Below are 13,994 nucleotides of genomic sequence, written 5' to 3'. Positions count from 1 at the left end.
AAGGAAGCTCTGGTGGCCTAGTGGCAAGAAGCTACACTGAAATCCCAGAAGTACACGGTTTGAATCCACCAGATGCTCTGCTAGAGATGGAGGGGCAATCTTCTCCTGTACCAGTCAAATCTAATTTGATGATGAACACAAAAAATAATAAAATAAAAAAAAATTTTAAAACTATAAACAAAAACAAGAAATCACATTCTTATCAATTTGGCTAACATATATATTCATAGAGAAATAGGAAAAATTTCTATAGCAAGGTTCAGAAGGAAATAAATGAAAGAAGAGAAATAAAACTGCGATAGAAAAATTTATTTGTAGATGTAGAATGTTAGATGGCTTTGATTCAACAAACTTTTATTAAAATCATGTATATTTAGATGAATTAGTTATGAATCCTTATTAAACATAAGAAAGTAGTACTACATAATGTCTGAAAATTATGACTGAATTAACTATCAGTGGTAAAATTGTACTTGTTACAAAAAGTATATTTAGATAAGTGAGCAATGAAAAGAATGTTTGAAAAATAAGGCCTAAGACTGAAAGTCCACAACTCAATATGAATAGAACAATTATAAAGCCCTCTTTTATACAATCAACTCTCTTGGTACCAACAGCCAGGAAATTGAAAGATGAATTGCTATGGGAAAGTATGCTGTCAAAGACTCCTCCAAAGTACTGAAGAACAATGCCAATCTGGGACTAATGGCACCTGATACAGGCCATGGTCTTTGCAATTACAATTACTTGCTATCCATCAGAAAACTGGACAATGACTAGGGTTGGAGGAAAATTGATTCCTTTGAGCTGTGGTGCTGGAGAAGAATATTGAATATACCATGGATTGCTAGGAGAACAAAGAGTTTGTTCTGTAGAGAGTAAAGCCAGGCTGCTCCTTGAAGAAAAGAATTCTGAAGCTTCATCTGACATACTTTGGACATGTTGCAAGGCGGGATCAGTCCTTGGAGAGGGACATCATGCTTAGGAGGGTGGAGGCACAGCGCATGACAGAAAGACCTTCAAAGAGACGGATTGATCCAATGACTGGGGTAATGGAGGCAGGTTTGTCAGAGACAATAAGATTGGCATGGGATAGAGCAGGGTTTAGGGCTGCTGTGCATAGGGTTGCTATGAGTCGCAGGTGACACGACAACAGATAACTACCATTATGGCAATTAACTTATTGTAGTGGAAACTGTTTTTTAAAAAAGTAAAACATGTATCATTGCTATGGGTTCTAAATCATACCAATCCTGTAAGACAGACTATAACTACCCCATACAAAATGTCTAATATTGTAAATCTTCAAAGACAAAGACTCTTACTTCTTTCTTCTACAGAACAGCTTTGGATTCTAGCCACTGACCTCTTTCTTGTGATGAATGTTTAGCAACTATGCTACCATAGCTATTTCAAGATGTCTCCAGAGGGTGTTGTATTATTAACCAAAAAGCTGTGCATTTCTGGTGGTTTAAATCTGTTCTATAAGAGAAAAATGAACAAACTCCTCCATTTAAGATTTATAGCCTGAGAAATCCAATAGAGAGTTGGGAGACTGTGAGTCATAATCAATTCACTGAGTCACCGAGTGGTACTGAGAGTGGAGAAATGCCCAGTTGCCTTAAATACTAAATAGGACATAATAGTTACAACAGGAAAGAGCCCTGGTGTCCAAATGGTTGAACATTTGCGGTAAACTGAAAAGATTGTGGTTCAAACTCTTAAGCAAGCCTTGATGAGAAAGATTTGGTGACCTGGTTTCTTAAAAATTATAGCCTAGGAAATCCTATAAAACAGTTCTACCCTGTCTTATCAGAATACATACAGAGCTCTGGTGGCATAGTGGCAAGGAAATGCACTACCATCACAAAGGTATGCAGTTTGAATCCACCACCTGTCCTCAGGAGAAGATGGAAAATCACTTCCACGTGATTTACCGACTCTGGAAACCCACTGACGGGTCAGCTGTCAGTTATGGGTCCGTTCCAATTCGATGGTAAACAGTGACACTTAGGAACAACACTAGTGACGAGGAGACACACTGTCAACCCTAATGTGTATTGTTCAAATCCACCAACAGCTCCACTGGAAAATGATGAGTAATCTCCAAGGCAACTTACAGGCTCTGAAAACCCACTGCATAGTCAGTTATGTGGGTTTTGATTTAACTATACACAATAACAATGACAAATTGATGTTGATAAAGAATATTGTATATATGATTATGAACTAGATAGTCTATAGTATTACAGACTGCCAGAACAATAAATAAATCTGTCTTGGAAGAATGATAACTAGAGTGGTCTCTTTAAAAGTAAGATGGTTAAGACTTATCATCTTAACAGGAAGGACTTAAATTTTCTGTATCAGAAGATAATCATACTTGATAAAGTAGAGGATCTGTGAAAAAGAAGAAATCCCTTAAGGAAATGATTAACACACTGACTTGAACAATGGACTTAAAGCTAACTTCAACTGGGAGGAACTTGGAGACTCAGGCAGTATCTCTCCCCCGCTTCTCATGGGGGCACTATGATTCTCAACTCACTTGACAACATCTATCAATGACAAGTTTTTAGTAAATCTGAAAACAGATCAAACAACTGCAAGTCAGAATACATGGTAAAAAGAATTTGTAACAAACAGTACATTTTATTTACAAAACTTTTGAGAACATCTAGAATAAAGATTCATATTTGTTAAGTAATTCATGTACATGCTTACTAGCATGGTCTTTCAAATTAGAAAAAATGTATGTAAAGGAATATTTTAGTTACAGTAAATAGTTTTGTGTGTAAGAAGATTCAAGTAATGAATTTCACAGTCACTTTAAAGAAGCAATTAAATATGTAGTAGGAGTTTAATGATGCAATGATACAAGGTTGTGGACTGAGTTGAACTCCTGTGTCATTGCCTGTAAGCCATTCATTTTATCAACATGTCATATTACAGCTGCCATTAGATAAGATAGGCTTTTAGTGTGCTAATCTGTGAGTTTATAATGAAGTTTGAATATTCTTGCATAGTTTATAATTACATAAAACCCAACAGGTAAGTTGAGTATAGGTAAAGACAAGGAAAAAAATTTTTTAAAAGTCTGTCACATCATGTAAGCAAAAATAGTGAACTAAGTCAACCTGTCTATTGTTCAGAAAGATTCTATCCAGAGCTCAGCCTCAATATTAAGATGCATTTATCTGTATTTACCTGAAGAGATTATTATTTTTCAATGTAATGTTTTTCATTTCAAAGGGAAGTTATGAATAGATAATCAGTCATTATTAGTCAAACTAACTTCTATTTAAAACTTTTATAATAAGAGAGTTATACATATTTTTTGACATGTTAAAACTTCTGTCACATAACTGTTCTTCTAAGTATCACACTGCCACAGTATCTCAGCTTTAGCTTTCCCCTCTATTTTAATAAACCAAGCTCCAATAAGTGCATAATGTCATAAAAAATGATTCACAGAAACAAGACTTCTAAATGAGAGATTAAGTATAAAAATCTTGAAGGAGATAGACAAAGGTAGTTCTAGAAGTCTCTGGTCATTTGAAAAGTTCCAAAAAAAAAATGACTCTGATATGGCTTCTTACTATTAACTCTGAGAGTTGCTCCTAAGTACTATTTTGAGAAAATACTCAAGAGTGATCATAATATGCTCAACAAATTCTATTAACCAAGACACACTGGGTAAACTATTGGAGATTTTATTTCTTAGTTTTTGAACTTTACAAAGACATTTTCAGGATAGGATGAACTAAGAATTAAGACCTAAAACTGTTGTTTAAAATAAGGCAATGAAAATTTATTCTAATAGTATGATTCCAAACCTTCACAAGAATGGCAAAGGATGAGGCAGTGTTCTCTATGGTTGTTATTACTGTGTCCCATGGAGGAGCAACTGATTCATAACTTCTGACCCGCCAGTGAGTTTTCAAAGGTGGTAGGTAATTCACATGTGAGGAGATTTCCTATCTTTCCCCCACAGAGCAGCTAGTGGAGTCAAACTGCGTGCCTTTAGAATGGTAGCACATCCATTTAATATGAACTGACTCCAAGGCAGCTAACAAAAAACAGTACTTACTATCTAACATTTTAGTCTCAGTAGCCTGCATCTTTGAGGTATTCTTAAAATTAAATTTTTTGTAATAAAAAGTAGATTCTCTGTAATATAGTAACTAAAGTGCTAAAGAGCAATGATGTCAGTGTCGATACTAAGGTGTGCCTGATTCAGGCCTTCGTAATTACTTGCTAATGCATGAAAGAGCTGTACAATGACCAAGGATGATAAAAGAAGAATTATTAAAATACCTTTAGATTGTGATGCTGGAGAAGAGTACTGAACATACACCATGGACTGCCAGGAGAACAAATAGGTCTGTCTTAGAGAGGATAAAACCAAGTTTCTCTTTGGAAGCAAACATTGTGAAACTCTATACTTTGAGTATGTGGCCAGGACAGAATAGTACTTGTAGAAGGACATCATGCTTGGAAGGGTGGAGGAACAGCACAGGAGAAGACTCCTCAATCCACAGGAGATGGATTGACACAGTCACTGGGGCAGTGGGTTAGGTGTGTCAGAGTCAGTGAGACTGCCTCAGGATTGGGGACAGTTCAGAGCTGTAGTACAGAGGGTTGCTGAGAGTTGAAGACATGTAACAACAACAAAGCTGAAGTTAATTTTTTTTTAAAAAAACGTGTTTATGTTCAGCTCTTGAGGATAAAATGCAAATATGGCAATTTTTGTATGTGTTAATTAAGGTAGATGATTCACAGCAATAAGCTGCTCTCCCAGGCGGACAATATATTTTTGTTTCTACATATTATTTTCAGTATTCTAAAAAGCTTCAGATTCATTTCTGTTGTCTAATATGTGATTGTTACTTTCTCTTGATTGATTCATGGACTCAGTTCCAGTCTAGTAAAGCATATTTGGACATAAACCCTTCATGGAGGTAGCTTCTGAATTAGGTCGGTTTGCTAACTTCCTTTACCTTAAGGGTGTTTGTTTGTTTTAAGTCAGTTCATGGTCATTTCCATTTGATGTTCTACCTAGATCCACCACATTAATTCGTTGACTGGATGAATTTCAAATTGTGACACTTTAGCTATATCTTATATAATATCAGTTTCCCTAATATTACATCTAATTACATGTAATCATACACAGTTAATAGACAATATTTATGGAACTTAAAAAAAACTTTATTGTGAGTTAAACAAAAGCATACAGAAGAGATTGATTTTACACTCAACCATTCACACACATTTTGTTTTATAATATTAATTACAATCCCTATATTCTAACAACAGTCTTTCACTCCTTTTCTCTGTCTTTATTATTTTCAATTGCCTTCTTTTCTGTCTCTTCTTGCCTTCTGAGTTTTATCCCTGGACACATGCTGCCCTTTTGATCCTGCATTGTTGATTGTTCTCAGGAGTGTGCTTCGCCCTGGTGTCATTATTTACCTTTTAGTTCTGCCAATTGCTTGACTCAGACTTCAGTCACAGCAGCAATTTCAGTTCAAAGCTTGATGAAGGGTTGTAGTCTTAAGAACTCCAGTAATATTGGCCTTTATTATGAGTTTGAGTTTTGTTCCACAGTTCTATCTCACACTATCAAAGGCTTTCAATTTCTATCCTTTTTGGAACAGCCTGAAGTGAAAGCCAGTTGTCATCTAGCTATGTCCTCAGGGTCATGAAAACTGACGTTCTTGTGCTCCATCAGTCCTTGGACTAACCTACACCTATGATATTTGGTGTTGTTGCTTTTCCCCCCCTACTCATCTTTGCTCCTAACGGAAATATCATTTCACCCCAGTAACAATTGTAAAGTTCAAGAAAACAAAGCAACAAACATTACTAATGGTGTAGAGCAATTAGAACTCTCATACACTGCTTGTGGAGCTGTACAATGGTGCGCCCATTTTAGGAAATGGTTTGGAACTTCCGTACAAAGTTGAAAACAGAAATATCTTTCCATCTAGCAGCTCCACTCTTTGGTTGTGTACCATCAAATAGAAACCAACTCATAGCTGACCCTCCAGTGAGTTTGCAAAGGTAGTAATCATAAAGAAGGAGCTTGCCCATCCTTTTCCCACAGAGTAGCCAGCCGGCAGATCTGAACTGTATGCCTTTGGGATTGCAACACAAATTCCACTACTAGGTATAAATGATAAAGACATGAGAGTCTTGACACAAAAGAAATACATGCACACACTTGGTTTTGACAAACATTATTAACGATAAAAAGAAATGGGACAACCTAAGAACTCTTCCTCTAGTGAGTTAAGGATTCATGCAGTTCAGGACCTTTCCAAATTACTGAGGAGTAATTATGTCAGTTTGAGGACTAAGATGCATCTGATTCAGGTTATGGTCTCTTTAATTACTTGCTATATATCTGAGAACTGGACAATGAATAAGGATGACAGAAGAAGAATTGATGCCTTTGAGCTGTAGTGTTGGAGAAGGGCACTGAACATCCTCTGGATGACTGAAAGAACAGGAAAAAAATAGGTCTGGGAGAGGGTGCATCTTAAAGTGTTCTTTGGAGGCAAAAATAATGAGGCTTCACCTCACCTACTTTGGGCATGTTGCTAGGATGGGTTATTCCTTGGAGCGGGACATGATGCTCGGAAGAATGGAGGGTCAGTGAAGAAGAGGAAGACCCTCAACCAGGTGGATTGACACTGTGACTGCCGCAATCAGCTCTAGTAAGTCAGGAAATGTGAAGATGGCACAGGATATGACAGCATTCAGATCTATTGTTCAAGGGGTTGCTATGAGTCTTACTTGACTCGATGGAGCTTAACAACAACAAGCGCCCCTCAGTAGAAGAAGGGGTAAATAAACTATGAGAATACACAAATACAATGAAATACTATGCAAAGTTCTAAAACAATGAATAACCCAAGAAATACCTCATAAGGTGGGTGACCCTTGAGGGCATTATGTTAATTGAAAGACGTCAACTAAAAAAAGAGTTAAAATAATGTTAGTTCACTAGATTAAAAAAGTTCAGGAAAGGTTCAGGCACAGAGAGAAATCTTTTCTGATGTTTACTAAAGATCGGAGACAGAAAAGGAAAATAAACTAACTAGAAAAGAGATGTGTATTAAATTCAATGAAGGGAAGGGCAATGCACAATGAGGAGGTTATCAGCATATTAATAAGGAAAAAGACACAGAGAGGTGCACATAAGTTACATAAAACAGAGCTAAATACTGTTACCTATATATTCTGGCATTACCAGTAATAATAAACAGTAATCTTTGAGTGAATACTCAGGTTGATTGGAAAGATGAACATGTTTGTATAGGTGAATGAGATTACACTCATGACCAGATAGGTTTGGTAGATGATAGTTTTACATATGTGTCTGTATGTGGTGCAAATATAACTATGTGTATAATAGAACAAATAAGGAGTAAAGGTATGAAAAAGCTTAAACACAATCAAGGAAATTAGTCATTGAAGTGTCACAGTCTCTGGGGGACATCAATTGACATTACACAGTCTACTAAAATGACATTCCACATTCCACTCTGGTAATTACCAGAGTCTAAATGTTTATTTTGTAAATTCTGATATCTGAGGATCATTGCTCTATCAGGTTTATTTGTCTGTAAATAGGTTCCAGCTCCGTAGTACATAAAAACAACAGCAGCAACATTTGCTTAGTGGGAAACAGCATCCGAGTGTTTTATTTTGTAAAATGAAGTAGGAACTTCTCATTTTCCTTCAAGATTAAATTAAACTTGGTCTAAGTTCTGTGAAAGCAGTTGACTTATTTACTTAAAACTTACTCAAACTCCAAATACCAACTTAAAGGTAATAATTACACTCCTCTAACACATTTGTTCTCTCATGTCCAGGTATATTTTTAAGTACTATCTTCCCAGTATACAAGGTATGTCACTGTTTTCTAAATCAATCATCTCTCATTCATCCATACCCTCTCCAAAAATATTTAGTTGAGTGTCACAGGCGCTTCTAAATGTCCTAGAGCATCACAACACACACACAGCATATGCTACTCTGTTGTTGTTGGCTGCCTTTAAGTGAACAAACTCCTGGTGAACCCATATACAATGGAACAAAATGCTGTTTAATCCTTGCCATCTCTAAGGGAGGTTACAGATTGCATCAATGTGATCTACATAGTTTTCTTTGCCCACTTTTTGAAAGTGGATTCAAGGACCTTTCTTAGCCTGGAATCTCCTCTGAAACCTGTAATATCATAGCAACCTGGAAAGGTTAATATTCAGTATCATCGCAGCACAAGACTCCCATTGATGTATGTGTTGTGGCTGTGCGTACATACATTAGCAGGGATCAAACTTGAATCTCCCATTATGGAAGATGAGACAACTGATAAACTTACACCTTACCTTGTGTAAGGTCGCTGAAGAAGGACAGAACCCAGTTCAGGCCAAGAAAGACAGAACCCAGTTCAGGCCAAGAAAGATAGTTTATTGAGGAGAAACTGTCCAGCTGGCTCTCAAGCAGAAAACCCGCTCCCACTGAAAGTTAGAGAGGGTCTTTATATTCTCTTACAAGGAACTTGGGGAAGAGGATGCTCACAGACATTTTCTGCAAGATAGGGAAGTGGGCTGGGGTCTCAGATAACTGTTTCTGGGAGATAGGGTAGTTTCACATCCTTGACAGGTAGAAACAGCCACAGCTGTGTTTGGATTCTGTGTAGCCATTCTGGGAGAGGAAGGACAGGGCTCTGCAGTCTTAGCATGCTGTTCACCTGTTTCCCAAACCATAGGCCAAACCCACTGCCACCAAATCATTTCCAACTCGTAGCAGCGTCCATTCAGCTTCCAAGGAGTAGATTGCTCATCTTTCTACCACAAAGCTACTGGCACATTTGAACTGCAGACCAATACAAAATGCACAACAGATCTCCTTGTTTATCTGCCTTTTTCAAATTAACAGTGAACACACTGGGTTTGACTCAAATTGTAACAAAATGCTCATTTGCTACCCACTAATTCTAGGTAGATAAAAGGTAGAGAAAGACAAAGAGATAAGATTTAGACAAATAGGATTCTACTAGATGTAACTTCCTTAATGACTATGTGAAATCACAACCAGAAACACTCAGAAAATCTCTTTGCATGTTATCTAAATGAGATCTCTTTTTCTTCCTAACAACTTCAGTTGCTAATCTTGTGTCTGATATAGAAGATCTGCAAAGTTACTGCTGACTTTTATGTGGGTTTAGACTCTATTCTCAAGGATGTTTTTCAGTAGATTAATTTTGAAATATAAATTAAATTACTTTGGGAATAACTTCAATCATATATTTTGTGCTTCATCACTTCTATTACCCCAGAAGAGTTCTAATTACATCATGTTGGATCTAAGGTTCTTAAAATAGAGGACAGTTTATTTTTAGTGTGTGGATGTTGTGAGTTGAAGTAAATTTGGGACTGATCAAGAAAAGAGTTAGAACCATTAACTTAATAATCACATAGTAGGTTAAGCTATTTTGGGGGCCAAGACGTTGGAGTCACATGAAGTTTGCTCTCTCATATTAGGAGGTCTAACAGAGGCGAACTGTGCAAGAATTTATCTTCTGGGAAGGAGAGCATGGAACATCCCGGAAGGAGGAAATGAGGGCTGGGACATAGATACATGGTCAGCAAAATCTTATTGCAGCAAACTGTCTGGGTCAGAGAGTTCTTAAAGCATCTTGTTGTGGTGATTAACTGCTTTCAACTTGCTGTGCACAAAAAGATTTAAACCTCATGCACAGTGAGATTAGACTGTTGTCTTGCTAGGGTTTCCATTACCTCATTTTCAGAAGTACTTTGAGGCTTTTGTTCCAACTCTGTCTTAGTCTAGTGGGTCCACTAAAACCCATTTAATATTATAATAACACACACATCTGCACTAACCAGGATTCAAACTTGGATTTCGTGCCTGGTGGGCAAAAATTCCATCACTGAAACATGACTTCTCTTTAGTGGCACCTTTTGTTGTTGTTGTTGTTGTTGGACTATGGTGCACATTGTTATATCCCATTGAGTTGTAACTGACTCATAACTGACCCTCCAGTACATTTTCAGAGGCAGGAAATCACATAGGAAAAGATTGACTACCTTTCTATTGTAGTGCAGCTGGTATATTTGAACCTTGTGCATTTGTGTTGCCATTACAACTCCTTATTAGTCACCTTAATGCCCCTATATATATACTACAAATAAAAACCTTGCCAAACCCTGTACCATCCTCACAATTTCACCTGTTCTTAAACCTTTTGTGGTAGTTACTGTGTAAACCTATCTCATCAAGGGCCTTCTTTTCTTTCACTGACCCTCTGCATCTTCAAGAATGATCTTCTTTTCCAAGGACTGGACCCTCCTAGCAACATGCCACAAGTTTATAAGATGAAGTCCTAAAATCTTTGCTTGCAAGGAACACTCTGACTACACTTCTTCCAAGACTAATTTGTTTATTTCCTTGTTTATCTACGGAGTAGGTGGCTTATGGTAAGAAGCTGTGTTGCAAATGTGAAGGTACACAGTTGGAATCTATCAGCTGTTCCACAAAAGAAGGATAGACAATCTCCTTCCATGTGACTTACTGCCTCTGAAAACTCACTGGAGGGTCAGCTACAAGTCAATCCGAACAGTATTGTGAAACACAACAATGAAAACAAGTTTAAAAAGTATAGGTGAAATTTCTCAGGGTATATAAAGCAGTTTGTACATTGAAATGAAACACTGTGATTGAGTCAATTCTGATTTCTTGTGATGTGGTTTCCCTGGCTGTAAATCATTATGGGAGGAAACTAAGGGTCTTTCTACTGCAGGGCATCTGGAGAATTAGAACTGCTTCCCTTTCAGTTTGCAGCCCAACCTGTAAGACAATATCCCTGCTGTTGTTATGTGCCATCAAGTTGCCTGTGACTCAGAGTGAGCCTATGTACAATAGCCTTAAACCCTGCTCTATCTTGTGACGATCTTATTGTCTCTGACACACCTTTCTCCATTGCCCAGTCACTGAATCAATCTTTCTCATCAAGGGTCTTCTTCTTTTGCACTGTCCCTCGACCCTCCCAAGCATGATGTCCTTCTCCAAGGACTGGATCCTCCTTGAAACATATCCAAAGTCATGCCAGATGAAGCTTCAGAATCCTTGCCTTCAAGGAGCAGCCTGGTTTCACTATTTCTAGGATGAACCTGTTTGTTCTCCTAGCAGTCTATGGTATATTCAGTACTCTTCTCTACCACCCCTGCTCAAAGGAATCAATTCTCCTTCTATCATCCCTAGTCACTGTTCAGCTTTCTGACATATTGCAAGTAACTATGAAAACTATGGCCTGGATCAGGTGCACCTTTGTCTCCAGACTGACATTATTGCTCTTCAGTACTTTAGCGAGGTCTCTGACAGCAGACTTTGCCAATGCAATTCATGTTTAATTTTCTGGCTACTGATACCAAGAGTGTTGATTGTGGAGCCAAGCAAACTGAAGCTGTTAAACAATCTCAATATCTTCACCATCAATCATGATGCTGCCTATTGGCCCAGTGGTATGTCACTAGCAATCTTTAAATAGATTAAAAATATGATGAAAAATTACTTGGCCTATTTTTAAAAAATTAACAGCTGGCTAGATTTATTAAAAACTCTAACACCTCAACAAGAAAAAGAAACAATTTAGGTAAAAAGTGGGCAGAAGACATGAGAAGTCACTTCATCAAAAATGATATTTAAATGCTCAAACAAACACAAAGAATGATCAACTCATTATCTAAGTCTACTTTAGGTCAGTACTTCATTGGAAGCTCTAGAAGGAAAGATTTTCTCTGGAGATAAACTTGCTGAAAGTGCAATCTGGTGGTGGGTGTTAGCACTTGGTGGAGGGAAAGGATTAATCAGCTCTAATACTGTGAGGAGATTTGCACTTGAATAGATTTGTATCTGTCTTTAACTTTTGACTGAAGTGATTTATATTTCAAAGAAGAAGAAAGAAGAGGGAAAAAAGGACAGGAAGAGACTGTCTTTTTAAAACTGGAACAAGCTTGCAGGGTATAGTTGGTGTCTATCAGAGCCTGCACCCAAGACTCGAGGAAGAGATCACTTGGATCCAAAGGAGTGGAAGTACAGTATTTATCCTTATAGGACTGAGTTAGTTTTCTTAGCATAAGGCTGTCCAGTCTTTCCCAGGTTAGGTAGTAATTTACAAAATCATTGCTCCTACAAGTTGCATTGGTAATTGTGTGAATTACCATAAAACCTCAATCAATTCAATCCATTGTGGTTGGACTTTCGGGCTGTTTCCATGTTTTTGCTATGTTAAATAACAAGTATAACAGTAAAAAAATTGTTAAAAAAAAAAAAGAAACCACACAAAACCCATCAGCAAAGAAGTGGAAGTGGGAGGAATGCAGTATAACTATAATGCAACAGGCACAGCTTGGACGTGTCCTTTCAGCACCACCCGCCTACCACACAAGGGTGTGTGGATGAGTTAGAAAGTTGGCTTGAGAAGCAGGGACTCATGAGGATCCAGGACTTGTTGACTTGGGCCCATGAGAGGACTAGGGCTGAGTAAAGGGAACAGCGGGTCTGGAACACAGGGAGGAGTGTTGTTGTTGTTGTTGTTATGTGCTGTCGAATCGCCTGTGACTCATAGCAACCCTATGTACAACAGCTCTAAACTCCGCTCTGTCCTGTGCCAATTGCACTGTCTCTGACACTCCCATCCCAATTATCCCAGTCACTGAATCAATCCACCTCATAGAGGGCCTTCCTCTCCTGCGCCATCCCTCCACCCTCCCAAGCATGATGTCCCTCTCTAAGGACCGGTCTCTCCTCACTACATGTCCAAAGTAAGTTAGACGGAGCCTCAGAATCCTTGCCTCCAAGGAGCCACCCAGTTAAGTTTGTGTGTGATGTCCATTTGTAGCTACCAACAAGTGACTGAATGTGAGTTGACCGGAAACCAAACAGATGAAGAGATGATGCTGTGACTTAGGGTTATTTGCTGTAATATGATGGATTGCTCTACACCAGACTTCGCTTGTGGATGCAGAAGCTCAAAGTCCCAAGTGGAATAAAAGGATCCTTCAGCAAAGGTGATAAGGCTGTTTCCTCAAAGTGCTGGTTTGATAAGGATGCCAAACAAGAAATTGGCTATTTAATATGGAGATACTAAGGCACAAGGCAAGAATGGCAGGTTTACAAGCTTTCATGAATGTAGTCATTAGTAATATGATTTTAAGAGGGGGCAGGGAACTCCCACAATATACATGAAAGAAATAGAGTGTAAGTGAAAGATTGTATAAAACACACACACATAAACAAGGAAAGAGGATCTAAATGACACTCTAAACTAAGGAAAACAGACATGTATACCATACTCTCCTTAACATCAACAGGATGTCCATTCTGTAAAGCACATGGATCATTTTTAAGAAAACACCAGAGGTCAAGTAACAAAGTAATCTTCAATAAATTTTAAAAACATGAAATCATACATAATTTCCCCCCCCCCAACAATAGTGAAATAAAGTCAGAAATCAGTAGTGGAAGAAAAATTGGAAAATTCATAAAATGTTGAAAGGAACAGCCTAATATTGAACACCTAACTATCAAATATGAACTCCCAAGAGAATTAAAATGCTATTAAGTGTCACAGATTTCATTTTGACTCAAGATGACCCTATAACACTATGTATATGTATAAAATCCTGCACTATTCTATGTCAGCCTCTTAATATCTGCTGTTCTTAGGCTTATCATTGCTCATAAAGTGTAAATCTTTCTAATTGTGAGACGTCTCTGGCCTTCTGTCATTCTATGTAAAATATCTCTTTCCAAGTACTGGTCTATCGTGCTAGCATTCTTAAGGTATGTATGAGAAAGCTACATTATCCTTGGTTGGAAAGAGCAACCTAATTGCATGTCGTCCAAGATAGATTTGATTGTTCTTTTGGCAGTCCATGTTATTTTCAATACTCTTTGCC

The 13,994-nt window shown here is 37.8% G+C and overlaps 1 protein-coding gene across 1 annotated transcript in view; it reads left to right on the top strand.

Moving 5' to 3' along the window:
- Positions 1-13,994, top strand: part of LRP1B (low density lipoprotein receptor-related protein 1B) — a 2,414,068-nt gene that overhangs the window by 773,918 nt on the left and 1,626,156 nt on the right. The gene's annotated exons all lie outside the window — the stretch shown is intronic.

This window comes from Elephantulus edwardii, unplaced genomic scaffold, assembly GCF_000299155.1.
Source record: "Elephantulus edwardii isolate Elephantulus edwardi_28Jun2011 unplaced genomic scaffold, EleEdw1.0 scaffold00010, whole genome shotgun sequence".
NCBI lineage: Eukaryota > Metazoa > Chordata > Mammalia > Macroscelidea > Macroscelididae > Elephantulus > Elephantulus edwardii.
This window is presented reverse-complemented; position numbering and strand designations above follow the sequence as displayed.